The sequence below is a fragment of the Carassius gibelio genome, chromosome B9 (genome assembly GCF_023724105.1).
Source record: "Carassius gibelio isolate Cgi1373 ecotype wild population from Czech Republic chromosome B9, carGib1.2-hapl.c, whole genome shotgun sequence".
Classification (NCBI taxonomy): Eukaryota; Metazoa; Chordata; class Actinopteri; order Cypriniformes; family Cyprinidae; genus Carassius; species Carassius gibelio.
The window spans coordinates 14,603,592-14,617,302 of record NC_068404.1 but is presented as its reverse complement, the minus strand read 5'-3'; the positions used below and the strand labels follow the sequence as shown (position 1 = coordinate 14,617,302).

General features: G+C 35.2%; 3 long non-coding RNA genes across 4 annotated transcripts in view; 1 reads left to right on the top strand and 2 right to left on the bottom strand.

The window, feature by feature from the left end:
• The first annotated feature begins 4,424 nt into the window (after positions 1-4,424).
• LOC127964653 (uncharacterized) lies at positions 4,425-7,051 on the top strand. Its single transcript, XR_008155103.1, has 3 exons — positions 4,425-4,669; positions 5,441-5,540; positions 6,272-7,051. It is a non-coding gene; the product is annotated as an uncharacterized LOC127964653 (long non-coding RNA).
• Positions 7,052-9,129: 2,078 nt separating this feature from the next.
• Positions 9,130-13,711, bottom strand: part of LOC127964648 (uncharacterized) — a 104,151-nt gene continuing 99,569 nt past the window's right edge. For both annotated transcript variants that reach the window (XR_008155093.1, XR_008155094.1), the window contains exon 6: positions 9,130-9,412. This is a non-coding gene — a long non-coding RNA (uncharacterized LOC127964648). The remainder of the gene's footprint in view (positions 9,413-13,711) is intronic.
• LOC127964654 (uncharacterized) lies at positions 10,184-12,423 on the bottom strand. The gene is made up of 4 exons (XR_008155104.1): positions 12,198-12,423; positions 11,239-11,338; positions 10,375-10,490; positions 10,184-10,256 (listed from the first exon to the last, which is right to left on the bottom strand). It is a non-coding gene; the product is annotated as an uncharacterized LOC127964654 (long non-coding RNA).

Sequence of the window (13,711 nt, the reverse complement as noted above, 5' to 3'; positions counted from 1 at the left end):
ATTCTAGATGCCTAAAATAGTATATTCATCATCCAGCAGTATATTCTGGATGCCTCAAACTTAAATGCACAGCAGTATCTACTCCTGCAGCACTGGTTAAAAAGTAATATCTTTAGACATGCTGCCATATTTACTCCATGGATTTGTTCAATGGAATTCTTAGAAATACACTGACTACCTTGTAAATGCATACCATAATCCTTCAGTCCCACAGTATACAAAAAACAAAAAAACAAAACATAATGCCATTTCCATCTGATACAATTGCTATACCATGACACCACCATAGTGTTTTGTGAAATCACACACAGGGTTGTTGGCATACTTTACTCTCAGTGTAGGCTGCATGTGTAACAAATCCATTACAGCAAGTCATCTGAGAAGAGAAAAGACATTTTTCAGAAAAGTGATGGCCAGACACAAAGCGAAGGAAAGCGGAAATGTTTTTCTGATAAGCACGCCTCCAGGAGCTCTCTGCTGGCCCTCGGTGATTCGAGACGCGTTGGATTACGTCCAGAACACGTCAGGCTGACCTTGACACGTGCTTCATCATGCTCTAAGCATATACACCAGAGGGCCGGAGAGCTCAGGAGTGGATGACACAACTGGCTGTGTAATCACAAATTACACCCCATCCCCTGCTCCAGAGTTACTGCCGGCCACCCGTCTTCTCGTTTAAAATATCCGCTCTCGTTCAACGTTCATGCAACACTCGTAATGTTTATTCATCCGCCAAATGGTGCATATTCTTTTTCTATACAACGCATGCCAAGTCGCCATGTCTCAATCTGTGCTATGAGCTCTACAACATGCTATCTGGACAAAGTCACGCATGCTGGAGAATCCTAATGCTCTATTGATTGACTCAGTCCTGAGGCTTTGAATCATATAGGCCTGCCAAAGGTTATCATAATCAATACGCAATAACCGTAATAGCGCTCTCAGCCCGACTACAAAGGAATAAAAGAACAATCATGCAGATTTGCTCGACCGGAGGTTACAGGGGGCGATGATATCGGTGCTTGTTAGGACGGGGTCCCAGCGTTCCTCAAGCTAGTTGAGCTCTCTAGTTTGGCTGCCATGGTAACCTTGACGAAAAGTGCCGGTTTGCAAAAGTGGGAAAGGAAGCGTCTATTTTTACCCACAGGATGGAGAGGGACAGATAGAGCTGATTTTGAGGATGAGAGATGTCGCTGCATTTCTTTAGCACATTTTTAGAGGTTTGTCTCTGCTTTGAGGGAGTGGAACCCAGGTCTGTAAGAGTGTGTGTGCATGTGTGTCGAGGTGGGAAATGAAGGTTTTGCTCGTTGTGGTGTTATAGAAGTGTGACTGTCACACCTTTCCTGAAAGCTGTAAATTGGTTTCCAACACTAAACGTCCCACCTTAATTAAACAAGGAGGGGTGTTGAGTGCTGATACGAGTGTACAGAAGACACATTCAAATGGATGATGGCATGAATGGATGTACACACACCTATAAACTGAATGGCCGGACCTCAGGAGAGACTGGAACTTTCCTCTGTTGACATCCTTACTATGCATCCTGTTGATATACAGGCTTGTCTTGTGTTGTCTGAGGCCAGCATCTGTCAATTACATTTTCTTTACTAGTATAAGAGAAACTGTATATTTAAGTTAATTATTTTTTATATTTTTGTTGGAGTCAGTTTGTGATTATGATTGTAGTGTTTTAATTAAGATTATGTGAATATAACAAAAGTTTAATTATTTTGAGACTGTGGCCCACCTGGAAATTTCAGAGGCCAACTAGTGGACAACTGGTTTGCAATAAAACCTCATTTATTACCAATAGTTACTGCTGTAAATTACACAAACTGACAATGAGCAACATGCCTATTATTGTTAGTTGATAAAAAAAAAAAAAGGTATATACGATGGCTTGTCATTTGTACATTAATGTTAATGTGCAACTATTGATTAAAAAAAAAAAAAAAAAAATCTAACGAAATTAGAAAATATTACAACAACGCTTTAGTATAGGGACCAATTTTCATTATTAACTAGTTGCTTATTAGCATGCCTATTATTAACATTTTGGCTGTTTATTGGTGCTTATAAAGCACATATTCTGCATAACCATATTCTACATCCCTAATCCTAAACTTAAGAACTACCTTACTAATGATTAAGCAGCAGGGTTTATTTTATTTTATTTTATTTTTATTTATTTTTAATTTAATTTTTTGTTAATTGTTGGTTAATAGCAAGAATTGGACCTTAAAATAAAGTGAAACCAATATTACTAAATGTTATAGAAGTGGTGTTAATTGGAAGTTCATGTTAACTAGCAGTTGATTAATATTAGCAAACAACATCTAATAGGCAAGAGGAAGTGTATGCATGCATGTATTCATGCATGTGAAAATGTGCGTCAGTACAGTATATCACAGCAGCACAGCATAGACAGTTTATTTATAAGAGTCACATGTTGGTGTGCGTAATGAGTATTCACAACAACACCTTTGAATGATGGCAAAATCTATTATTCTATTATTCATATATAAAAAAATGTTTTATGCATGTTTGATAAATATTTTTGTGTCTTTAGAACTGTACAGTTATGTGAGAAAGTAGAACCTCTGTCTTTCTTTCTGACTTCATGAAGAATTTATGAAGTGTAATGTGTGATTTCAGTGCTGTTGTGTGTCCAGTGGGAGAACTAGTGAGATCATCATCATTATTAATGATGATGCTGTAGAAGCTCCACAGATAGGAGTAATTATCATATTCTACCAACACCACTTGGAAGAGACTCAGGGGGGAAATGAATGGTTCCCACTGTGATAATGCCATTTATTTGGACATGGAGGCAGCATAGACTTTATTTTATAGGTGTAAATAGATTCAAAATAATATTACCAATAATTGCACTTTATTAATTGCACCTTCATTGAATTTCAATGTATATATCAACATCAAGAATATATTTTTTCAAGAATATTTGTTTATTAACCTGATTTTTCTGATAAATGTAAATGATTAAACTGGTAAGCAGGTGATTTATAAATATAACACAGGGTTTTTGTGCTAAAACGCTGCAGAAATGTTACATGATTTAGTGAATTCGTGGGAGAACGATATTTTTTTTTTCATCTTAGAAAAAAAAGAAAAGAAACATTCCATAACTGATTTTTGGTCCAGATGATGTGAGAATAGAAAAGACTGTTTGTGTTCTGTTCTGATTGGACTCATGTGTTTAATTTTATTCAGTTCAAGAATGTCCTAAAATGAGGTCTGACTTTCCTCATTTTAGGACACCCAGAGAGAGAGCCAAGGTCCCTTCTGTAGACATTAGATGAAGAACAATTACACCAGACATCTGTCTATATTTAGGATTCAGCAACTTTACCCTACGTGTGTGTGTGTGTGTTTTCAGTCCTCTCCTCCCTTACAGTGAAAGTAAATGAGGTTGTTAAATGTTTCCCCTTTGACCTCTATAAGATGTTTATAAGGTGAGAGTTCACATTTGGAGTTCATTGATGCATTGACATGAAGTCCTGTCTCCCTGAGGATTGCGGTTTGGTGTTCAGTATTGAGGTTTAATGGGTTTAGAAGGAAGTTGGAAGGAAAAAAGTATGTGATTATGCATGTATGTGGAATTCCTGACCATTCCGTCATCAATTCTAAAGCATTATGAACCACACACCATTCCCTTATGAAGCCCTGAATTCAAAGTGAATTGTCCTGGAGTCTACATGTTAAGACAGACGAGTTGTGTGTGTGTGTGTGTTTTCTAGTGATGCATTAACACTTGAAAGGAAGGTCAAAAACACATCTGGCAAAGAAGTTCATAAGGGGACCTGTCAGGGTCTTGACCACCCACCCCCTTCTCTCTCTCCCTCTCTCTCTCTCTCTCTCTCACACACACACACACACACACACACACACACATAAGTCAGTATATCCTCTGCATCAATTTTATTCTTCAAAGCTCAGTCAGCTTTCATTAATACTGCATGATAATGTACATCATCTTTGATTTTTTTTTTACAGAGACACGCAACCTCATTTCTGTCCCTGTATGCTTGAAGTGTTAATGTATTAGTTCAGGATCAATGGGGGGAATAGAAGCAACCAAAAGATGATAAATTCAAAATTTGTAGAGTGAGGAGATATCAAATAAAAGAGAACATAGAAGAGCCTGACAAAGCATGAAAAAGTGGACAAAGTGAAAGAGAGAAAATATATGTTCTTATCTCTATTCCTTTTAATAACTTGATTAATTAATTTAACCTTTACCTAAAGTCATGTTGGCATGAAATGGAAATGTATTGTTTTCTCACCTATTGGGACATATCAAGTTGTCATTTCTTTGCCAGTTGCTGTGATTATACAGTATTTGAGTGACAGGTCGCTGGAAGGGAGCAAATATTATCCTTGTATTTTATGGTTTAAATCAACCCATTCTCACTCCAAAGGCGTCAAAAACCGAAGCATGGTCAAGCGCCCCTAGCGTCACTTTTATGACGCCAAATGTGCCTCTCGGCGTCGACTATCGAAGCACTACGACCTTCATTGCTTTCAGTGGGAAACTTTCGGCGTCAGAATTCGACACGAGGACATGAGATGTTTATCGCTATGAAATCACGTTCAAGAAGTCTCATTCAGCACACATCGCGCGATACTTGCTATCAGTTCCACAGTTTGGGTGAGTAGTCGTATATACGCTCTTTTAATGCCTTTTATCAAATGTATTCTGTCTTCTTTATTAATCAGATTAGTGCCATATGTTTAATCGCTGTATTATATCGGTCATCCGCGGCTGTCTTTGAGTTTCATTGCGTTTAAATAAATGAACACAGCTGCTAATTAGTGTGATTAAACTCTATCTGTCACGTGACGTGCCATAGACCTTCGATCCGTTTTATATTATTATTAATTTCAGGATCAATGATGTAAGTTGTATTTGTAGTAAAATCATGGTAATCACGACACAATAGTAATAAATGAAATGTGAAGTTAAAACACAGTAAATGGGACATTAGTAACTGTAACTGTAGTTTTACTATGATATATTAATAATCAATACAATAATCACCAAACCAGCTATGTTTGTATCACTGTAATGTTAGTGTTTTTATGTGCTTTTATATGACAGATATCACAGTAATCATGTGTTCTGTACCATGCTTTTAATACCTTTTAATGTGAATCCAAAAAAAAAAAAAATCAAATTAAAAATAAATAATAAAACATGTATTTTTCCATCTTGCAGTTCATTCATATCAGTTTATATATATATGTATATATATATATATATATATATATATATATATATATATATATATATATATATATATATATAAATATATATATATATATATATATATATAAATATTTTGCTCACAGATCATTATTAACATTCTGTATATAATTCAATTTTATTTTCTCTCCCCTTTTTTATTATTTTTATTTTTAGCTGAAAAGACGTAAAGGCAGTCAGCCCAGTGGTGTTTCTGGAGAGGGATTCCTTCAGAAATGGAGAAGACAGAAAGCTGCGGAGGCAGATATTTGCAGCAGTAAGTCTGTGATAGTTTGTCTCTTTTATCAAAAATTCCTGCTGTTATAATTTGTACAGCATTTGTTGTTTCTTAAACTGTTGCACTGTCCAAATACCCACACTTGCCATCTTTTCACTTGACCACTTGATTACTTATTTGAAGTCTTTCCTGTATTTGGCCTAGTGTTCGAGTGAGCATGATGACCACGAGTGTGTGTCGAACTTTTCATGACCTGATGACTGTGTTTCCCAATCCTGATCCTGGAGAACCCCAGCACTGCACGGTTTTGGCGTCTCTCTTATCTGACAAACACACTTTTGAGGTCTTGGAGTCTTCACTGATGAGCTGATGAGTTGAATCAGGTGTGTTTGATCAGGGAGACATCTCAAATGTGCAGTGTTGGGGTTCTCCAGGACCAGGATTGGGAGCCACTGCCTTATGGGACACTTATGTGTTTAAAGAGATTTTTATTATCTAATTATCAATATTTCACATACTGTACTAAACACATCACAGTCTTAATAATCCAGTTTAACACTTGTATGATATTGTACAAGCCCCAGGACGGTCTCATCTGACACTATCAAAAGAATTCATATGACTATAGCTTGTTATTAATTACTTGCTTTCAATAATAGATTCATTTAACATTTAATTTTACAGCATCTTTACAGAGGCTGCTTTTATGGTCTAAACAAAACACAGTGTAATGTATAAGTTGAATGTAATGTAATATTTCTGTTTTACAGGATTGTTTGAGGATAACACTGCAGTTCTCCATCATGCACAAGGACTCACCTCGTTAACTCTTTATCCCCCACACACACAGATATGGTCCCTGGATCAGTGATTAGACTTTGCAGTGGTTTGATTTTTGCAGAAGATGTAACTTTGTTTTATTTATAAGCTCATAATGAATACATTACAGAACCAGTGATGAAAACAATAGTTAAAAATAGTATGTTTCGTATTGATAAAGCATTTTGTTCTCTTTTTCAAGCTTCATACAGTGAACTTTTTAGACTTTAATTAAGAGTTTTAGTAAAGGAGATATTCATACACAGTCATCCCCTAGCTCCAGTCATGAAGTGAAATCATGATGTTATGTCAAAGCTAGCAGGTGTTTGTTTTCCTGAACACTTTCTCTGTCTTCCATTGTTCATACAATCAGTGTTTATTTGATGCTGTGCTGATTGAGTTTTATAGATGATATTGCACACTTGACATGCATGTCTTCATGGTGTTTTTTTGTGAGTTTGAAACATTTACATTGTGTTGTATAACATTTTGGTCAATTTAATTTTTTTAATAAAATTGATCTTTTTCCAGTGTTCTCTGAAAGACATACTGTATTTACTGTTTTGTTTTTTAATAAAAGCATTTTCATTTGCATACTGAAAATAGTTAATGTTTACAACATAACTGCCTTTTTATTTTTTATGGTGGCAAAAACGAGCTTGGTGACAGAGGATGCAGTGTAGTAATTTGGGCATGTTGTCTTTAAATGAGTTTGACATATCAATAAATAATGGAAGATCCTTACAAAAATATGCATGTTTATTATGCTTTATGTATTTATTTGTTCATTCATTCATTCATTCATTCATTAATTTATAATTTCTGTTTTTATTCCTAGGGTTCAAATGGTAGAGAATGGTAAATCACAGAAACACAAATGTGAACAATTTTAACTTTAAAACACAATGTAATATACAATGTAAATTTTAGAAGCACGTCATTTGATTAGTAAATATATTTGTCTTTGGTCAAAAAAAAAAAAATACAAATCTTAAAAATGTGTCTTATATTTAATGAGAGGAATCTATCTGTTGGATACAACTGCGACTGCTGGGCATGTGCACATCAATATTGCCCAATTTTTGTCAAGCTGAACAACGGAGGAAGGTGAAGACGTTAATAAAACAGAATCTAATAAGTAGCAAGCTTAATCTATTGTTAACCGAATCTATCCCTTCAGCCGAAAAACGAAAGACATCTGTCATACATGGATAAGGAAGTGTGACGCTGCTGCTCAGCTTAGATGTCATTGGCTATGACTTTTCAGGACAGTCTGTGGTTGGACTATCTTTTAACCCATATTAAACAGCGCATCATGTTAAAAAGTATGTTTTGCTCCTATCATCACATTAGTAATATATTAAGTCAACAATGAAGTGTTGCTATCTTGACAAAAATGACATCTTTAGCGAGATCCTAATCCTAACCCTAAGCATAACTTCAATGAACTACAAAAACAGCCCCCTAGTGTTGCCTTTTTATAGATAGAACGACGGAGGCTTGTGGGTAATGTAGTTTAAAACTTTTTATTAACGAAACTAAATAAATTATTTATTTTAAGGTAAACTGGATATCTAAATATGTTTATTGTGCAAACATCTGTGATATATTTGAGAGGCAGGCTGAAATGTGGTATTTTACAGTGAGCAATATTTAAAATGCTTTTATGCCAGCTTTCCACTTATTTCTGAAAACTGAGCTCAACATTATTTTATCAGCATAGCATAAGTAATAATCCTGCCCATTTTCTCTTTGATATGTTAATTGGACTCTGATTTACAGCCATTTGAAATGTACAGTTTTGGGCTCTTCCGGGGGGTGCTACTGGGCCCCTGGGGGTAGCAGGGCAGTAAAACCTACATATATGTATTCTCCTCATCATGAACAACAAACTGAGCTGAGTCACATTTATATCTGACAGTTTTCACAGTCCTCTGTTTTCTATTCTATTCATCATGGCTATTATACCTTTTGACAGGACATTGTGAGGCCATCTGATGAAACATGGAAAAATTAGAAAGATTTGATTTAATAATGAAAATAATAGATTATTTCTTTGATTTTTGAAGTAAATGGCAAGAAATATAATGGATGAACCTGCAACAACTTGCCATTATCTATTCCCCACTGTAAAGCAGTAATCAAGGACAATGTATACACATTGTGATACTTCACTATTACACAAGGACAAATTCATGCAGTGCTAAGAATATTAATTTATATATATATATATATATATATATATATATATATATATATATTAGCATTATATATAACTAATTAGCCGAAATCAGTGTAAAAATGTCCTCCTCACCCCCGTATCTTGCTCCTCAGGTGCTGGACATCAGTAATGTGCGTGCTCTTGGTTTTAATGCAGTACAAGATCCACGTTGATCATTCCTGCTACATTCTCAGTTACCCGTCAAGTGCTTGTAACAATAAAGCCCATGGAACCATATTGTAATGCAGAATAATTAATCTTGTAACTCCCTGTATTTCACAAAAAATGTGCATATTTGTTACTAAAATATAAAAAAATACTTTCTGGTGTACTGATGTCCCAGATGTTATTAATCCGATCAAAAATGTTTATGTCTTAAATAAAAAAATAATCCCAATAATTAATATGTCGTTTTTCCAAGTCTAAAATAAACACATATGAGCCTACCTAGTAAAATGATGTATTTACCAAGAATCTTCAGAACACAATATTCACCATTTTCATTTTATTGAAGCATAGACTATAAAGTTGATAAAGTAGCATCAAGACAAATAAGATTCAATGAAAATAATTATCATCAAAAGATACATTAACCTCATATATAAATCAGTTCACACAGATGAGTGATGAAATGTCCTTAAAAGTCACACAGTCCCATCCAGTCAACTGTGATACAGATCATGTGATACATATAAGACATGAGATACTGTTCCAGAAAATAATGATTCCCATCATCACATCTAAACTGGTTTCATCTCCCCATCGTGTTCTTCTTCTCTCGTGTCTGGAAACAGTTTGTGGTTGATGTCCAGCACTGATGAGGTGTAGCTTGTTCTCAGCCAGAGGATCTCTCAGTCCTAACATCCCAGACCTGGTCAAAGTGAAACAAACAATGCAGAAGAAGTTGTTTAATGGACAGAGAGCGCAGCTTATGTTCTGTGTGGTTTTAGCAGGGTGAGTAACTATGACCCTTGTAGTACTGTACACTTACCATTCTTCAAGCTGGTTTGAGACCTTTTGAGAAGCTTTTTCCACATCCAAGACAATTTACCACATCCTCTTCTTTCACTCCTTTCAAGAGCATCACTTGGTCAAAACCTCTCATTTGGCTGATGAGATCATCTGTACAAATAAAAATACTGCAAAAAATATGTCATTCTCCAAGAATTAAGAAAAAGTTACAGAAGCAAAGGTCTTGCTCATGAGACTGCATTAGCATGTGTAGTTCTTAGAGACTCTAGAACTGATCTAATGTTGCAGTAAATGTGTTTTTTTCCTCTAGAATCTTTCTCCAAAGTTCCTGACTTCTCTCACAAATGTGTTTTAGTCTGTGCAGTGTAAGGCCTGGCTTCAAACCAATCCACTATCAATTCACAATTTATAACATAACATTTAGAAAACAATGAAATAATGTCAATTGGTGTTTATATCAACTAAACCAATTTCATGATACTTGTCTGCTAATAAAACAGGTGGTGTGTTTTTAAAAACATAATATTAAAAATGTCCAGTCACACTTTGCTAACATGCTGTAATTGTAATAGTATAAAACGAAATCAAGGCTGACATGACCAGTTCTGTGAGAGATCATCATAAAATGTTGTATAACATTGCTTCAACACACACATACCAGAGGACTTCTGTTTGTTTGAGCTCAAGATGGCCGTCTTCATTCCTCGTGCTGAGCAAAACATATCCTTGGTCTTCCTTCTCTTCTGTGAAACAAGATAATCTCTACTTACTCTCTGTGCAATTAATATTGCTCATTAAACATAATTAAGTTAATTTAAAGTAAGATTCAGACCAGAGCATTTTTGGAGTAAACAAATGTACCTGGGAAGAGCTGATCATGGCAAGATTCGCTGAGACTCAGTAATAGCTCTTTTAGGTTTTAGGAAGGTTTGTGAGGGTTGGCTCTTGAGTGAGCTGTTGAGCTCGATATTTTAGACCTGAAAAAGAAGAACAGCATTATCTGGAAAAAATCCTGTAAGACAGAAGGAAGGACATATTATTAATTACGTGCAGCTTGTACATTACACCTCTGTAAAGATGCTGTAAAATTAAATGTTAAATGAATCCATTATTGAAAGCAAATAATTAATAACAAGCTATAGTCATATGAATTCTTTTGATAGTGTCAGATGAGACCGTCCTGGGGCTTGTACAATATCATACAAGTGTTAAACTGGATTATTAAGACTGTGATGTGTTTAGTACAGTATGTGAAATATTGATAATTAGATAATAAAAATCTCTGTAAACACATAAGTGTCCCATAAGGCAGTGGCTCCCAATCCTGGTCCTGGAGAACCCCAACACTGCACATTTGAGATGTCTCCCTGATCAAACACACCTGATTCAACTCATCAGCTCATCAGTGAAGACTCCAAGACCTCAAAAGTGTGTTTGTCAGATAAGAGAGACGCCAAAACCGTGCAGTGCTGGGGTTCTCCAGGATCAGGATTGGGAAACACAGTCATCAGGTCATGAAAAGTTCGACACACACTCGTGGTCATCATGCTCACTCGAACACTAGGCCAAATACAGGAAAGACGTCAAATAAGTAATCAAGTGGTCAAGTGAAAAGATGGCAAGTGTGGGTATTTGGACAGTGCAACAGTTTAAGAAACAACAAATGCTGTACAAATTATAACAGCAGGAATTTTTGATAAAAGAGACAAACTATCACAGACTTACTGCTGCAAATATCTGCCTCCGCAGCTTTCTGTCTTCTCCATTTCTGAAGGAATCCCTCTCCAGAAACACCACTGGGCTGACTGCCTTTACGTCTTTTCAGCTAAAAATATAAATAATAAAAAAGGGGAGAGAAAATAAAATTGAATTATATACAGAATGTTAATAATGATCTGTGAGCAAAATATTTATATATATATATATATATATATATATATATATATATATATATATATATATATGAAAATAAATAAATATATATATATATATATATGAAAATAAATATTATATATATATAATATATATATATATATATATATATATATATATATATATATATATATATATATATATATATATATATATATATATAAACTGATATGAATGAACTGCAAGATGGAAAAATACATGTTTTATTATTTATTTTTAATTTGATTTTTTTTTTTTTTGGATTCACATTAAAAGGTATTAAAAGCATGGTACAGAACACATGATTACTGTGATATCTGTCATATAAAAGCACATAAAAACACTAGCATTACAGTGATACAAACATAGCTGGTTTGGTGATTATTGTATTGTTGTATTGATTATTAATATATCATAGTAAAACTACAGTTACAGTTACTAATGTCCCATTTACTGTGTTTTAACTTCACATTTCATTTATTATTGTGTCGTGATTACCATGATTTTACTACAAATACAACTTACATCATTGATCCTGAAATTAATAATAATATAAAACGGAATCGAAGGTCTATGGCACGTCACGTGACAGATAGAGTTTAATCACACTAATTAGCAGCTGTGTTCATTTATTTAAACGCAATGAAACTCAAAGACAGCCGCGGATGACCGATATAATACAGCGATTAAACATATGGCACTAATCTGATTAATAAAGAAGACAGAATACATTTGATAAAAGGCATTAAAAGAGCGTATATACGACTACTCACCCAAACTGTGGAACTGATAGCAAGTATCGCGCGATGTGTGCTGAATGAGACTTCTTGAACGTGATTTCATAGCGATAAACATCTCCTGTCCTCGTGTCGAATTCTGACGCCAAAAGTTTCCCACTGAAAGCAATGAAGGTCGTAGTGCTTCGATAGTCGACGCCGAGAGGCACATTTGGCGTCATAAAAGTGACGCTAGGGGCGCTTGACCATGCTTCGGTTTTTGACGCCTTTGGAGTGAGAATGGGTTGTTTAAATTTAGTTCGGTTTTAATAATAGATGTTATTTACTCCATTGCACTATTGTACATTTTCTTGTTTTGTTCTAATTTGGAATCGCAAATGTACAGTTTATATCTTGCCATTAATGTACAGTAAAGGGAAGTAAAGTATATTTTATTTTATTTATAAATGCATGTTTACTTCATTGCACTATTGTTATTTTAAGTATTTTGCACTGATTTGGCACTACATGTGTGGTTTATATCTTGCCAGTGACACAGTACATTGAGATAGAGAGAGAGCAAACATGTGTTTTTGAATTCTTCAGCTTTAAGTATATTGTCATCTTTCAGTACATGCAGTCATGTGCAATGGTTTTGTGTGTATGAGAGAGAGAGAGAGAGAACTGGTACTGCTCTCACATTGTCAAGGCTAGAGAACTGCTTTATGAGGCATCAAATCTATCAGAGATTCCTGACCGCAGCTTTCAGTCCATCAGCCTTCTGATCTCAAGTGTTTTTCATTCAACAACTTTTGCTCTTTTAGATGATAAAACTCCCACTCTCTCTGCAGCCAAGAATGTGTGCGTTCTAAAGGAGCCATGCAGTCCATTACAGAGCTACTCATTCACCATTATGTGGCTTAAACCTTGAGCGCTAGTGAGCATATTATAATTAATGCTTAACTAACAGTGATATGAACATCCACACTCTCCCGCTTATGTCTTGTTCATCACTTAATCTTATTGTTTATTTTTTTTCATATAGTGCTGTAACAGTTTGTTGACAATTATCAAGCTTTTTAATTAGCACTGTACATATTTTGTTGTTGCTAAATTATTTATTTCTAATCTTGCTGCCTACAAATGGATTCTATTCATATTTCTAAGTATTGCAGTTTTTGAACAATCTAGGGTTGAGTGAGTTTTCAACGGCAGTCTATCAGTGCGCACGTTAGCGTCCTGTTAAATGAACTGAGCCAACCTTACCGGAGAACCCGGCGAACGCTGGCATAGCAAAGTTCAAGTGCTGTCGCATGTGACAGCGGCATTAGCAATGTACTGTCAGGACCCAGAAGCACTTCACTTGAGATCCGTGAATATAATATTTCAGGGCCTGGTCCATTAGAGCTGTAATGTGTGTGTGTGTGTGTGTGTGTGTGTGTGTGTTCAAACGCTGTTAGCTTGGCAGATGCTAAAAAAGCGTCCACTCTTGACTTCACGTCATGGTGGTAGTTTCTGATACAGAGATGCTATCTTGCTCATCTCGTCTTTCTTTTGTTGTGTGTGTTTGT